At 30.5% G+C, this 2,957-nt stretch overlaps 1 long non-coding RNA gene across 1 annotated transcript; it reads right to left on the bottom strand.

The window, feature by feature from the left end:
* Nucleotides 1-2,957, bottom strand: LOC136821516 (uncharacterized). The gene is made up of 5 exons (XR_010848753.1): nucleotides 2,522-2,957; nucleotides 1,831-1,883; nucleotides 1,543-1,603; nucleotides 1,131-1,228; nucleotides 1-780 (listed from the first exon to the last, which is right to left on the bottom strand). It is a non-coding gene; the product is annotated as an uncharacterized lncRNA (long non-coding RNA).

The following is a 2,957-nucleotide window of genomic DNA, read 5'->3' as shown; positions in this document are numbered from 1 at the left end:
TGATCGTATTGTGTGAATTTTCAACTTCAGAGATACATAAACGATTTGCAAATTGTGTGAAATTTCGAATTAAAGGAGTTTGGATTACATAAATTAGACTGCTAATGAAATGTAAGAATATATATAAGTAACAATCTATACTACAAAATTTTAAACATGTACTGTACAATAACTGCATTTATTTTGGCAGGTACTAAAATATCAAAATTTTACTCTTATCCTTCCAACATTTTTCAAATTGCCTAAATTTGAGAAATTTCACCACCACATGCTCGTCAAACCATTATTCAACAAGTGGCTAAAAAGCCTTTCCATATTGATTTTCTTACAAGCATGTCTACTGCCCAGGGGAAGAGGGGCTATTAATTAACTGAAATAAATAAAAATATCAAGCTAAAGAAAATCTCAAACAAAAGAAACATTAAAGCAAAATAGTAACATAATATAACAAAATGAATAGGTTAAAGGTTTATTTAGTTATTATTGTCCATGCATTTGATTCGTCGACCTCAGGTGCTGCCCTTCCACTGAAAGGCCCCATCTTGCGTATAACAGTTTGTCTTTGCGCTTTTGTCGATCGCTTTGTCATGGTCTTTTTATCCAACGCTTCAAAGTACTTATCACATTTTTGCGAACGCCATCTCAGTGGTTGAACCTCGAGTCCTCCTTTTCATCTTCGGATGACATGAAGTCCATCGTTAAAACCTTATCGATCACCATTTTATCGACGTCAGAGATAGTCGTCTTCGCTTTTAGCACCTTCTTCCGATTTCTAAGCTTCTGAAAAAAGGAAAAAGACAAAAATGATTGAAGTAATACTGTAAAAGCTGAAAAGTAATGCAGGTTGAAAAGATAAAGTACTATTGAACGAAATCAACGAAATGTGATTTAATGTTTTCCGAACTTCTTCAAAGTGTTCAGCTACTATCATTGCAGGCAAAATTTTTGCGCACAACAACTTTCAAGTAAGATCCCCGGTAAATCTATAAAAAAGCCTAACATATATGTTTTTCAAATGTTTTTTTATGCCCACAAAGATGGGGTGGCCACGTCATTACATCAATCTATTGTTTATATGAAAATGAAAGAACACAGTATAGTTCATAGATTTTAAGCATAAGGCCTCTTACCGTTTTTTTACGTCCAATTTTTGCAACATTTGAAAGAAAGTTATCATTTCTTCTTGTGGTGTAGTACTTTGAAGAATTGAAATAAGTTGTCACTGATGCTGAGATTGAAAAAGAGGGAATGAATATTCATTATGGTACTTTTTGAAGAGATAACTGAAGATGAGACAAAATTACCAACCTCTAATTAATTTCCTCTCACTAAATCAAAAAATTCCTTTTCTATTCAACCATTTGCATATTAATTCAAAGGCAGCAATATAAAAAATGAAAATAAAAAGGGGATATCTCAACCATTTTCTGTTCATAATAAAAACAATAAATACAACAAATAAATCTCAATTACTCTTTTATGAAATGGAATTATAACTATTCTTCTAATATTTTAAAAATGACTTCATTTGTATTCACTTACATAAAACTGTGATCTTTCCTTTTTCCCATGGATGTTGAATCCAATAAAGATTGAAATGTTCCTATATATTAAAAAATATATATTCAGAAATATACACATCCAACAAATTTGTTACATCAATACGATCATTAAGAAATCTAAATTTTATGCGAGTTTAGGAAAATTCAATATCACAGGCACCTAAAATGCAAATGAAAGGCCAAAATAATTATTTACAGAAAGAATGCTGAGTTATCAATGCTGAGTTATCAATGCTGAGTGAAGGAAAAATTGTTATTCCAAACATACCAGTTACAGGTGGATTAGAATCAGCAACACAATTTGGAGTCACGTTCAACTATCTTAAAAATAATTAAATTAAACTCATTAGAATCCTGCATCTTTACTTTTGAATACGATGAGTGTAAGATAAGGAGAATTCTAGATCAAGGTGTAAACCACTGGAAAAAAATTCTAAAATCACAAAAACGTTAAAATTCGCAAAACATCCCAGATAAATCACAAAAAAAAATAACACATCACATAAAATCAACAAAATCTTGTACAAATTTTCCAGATGATCCACTCCTCGTTCTCGACTACCATAAACTTGATAAAGCAAACTTTTCTACTAGCTCAAGAGATCAGTTAAGTTTTTCATAATTTCAGAATTTAAAAGTACAAGAGGTTTTTATCTCAGATATTCTCGATCGATAAATGATTAAGAAAAATTAAATATAAATCGATAAACAATCAAACTATGTAATCAGGCTCGTGAAAAACTCTACTGTTATTATATATAATCCAAAAAGGTTGGAAAATAAATCGATTGATATCTCCTCTTTTTTATTGATTTTAATTGGAACATTAGAAGTTGATATAATAACAAAAAAAGTCAAGTTTAAGCAGGAAAAGAGTTCATGTTTTAACGCAGAGATTTTTTCAACTAACAGATTTAAGACAAGCACACACCATCAAATAATCAATTAAAACAACTTACTGTTGGTGATTAGTCTCATCCAGTAAGTTAATACCACTAACACTCGTATTATGATTTGTTGTTGTTTCACTGTCACGAGGATCTGCAACACTGCCAACACCAGTTACATCTACACTTTTATCCGACACTACATAAGAAATTTCATCAGCAAGTATTTCTTCTTCAGTCTCACTAGAGGAAGACACGGTCCAATCAAATCTTTGTAGAACATTGTTTGCAAATTGATGAGATTTCAATTCAAAACCAAGCTCTATTTTCTTCTTATTCCAAGAAAACATTGTTCTTTTATTCAAATTTATTGTAGGCATTCTTTACTATCTCTAAAATTCAAAATTATACCAAGTGTATCAACTCTGTATGACATAATACAGGATAACCCTAATTTCAGTAAATTATGAATAAAGTATTATATCAAAGATATCTTAACATATCTTCA

The sequence above is a fragment of the Clytia hemisphaerica genome, unplaced genomic scaffold, assembly GCF_902728285.1.
Source record: "Clytia hemisphaerica strain Z4C2 unplaced genomic scaffold, Clytia hemisphaerica genome assembly, whole genome shotgun sequence".
Lineage (NCBI taxonomy): Eukaryota > Metazoa > Cnidaria > Hydrozoa > Leptothecata > Clytiidae > Clytia > Clytia hemisphaerica.
The sequence above is the reverse complement of the archived record's forward strand: the minus strand, read 5'-3'. Positions and strand labels throughout refer to the sequence as shown.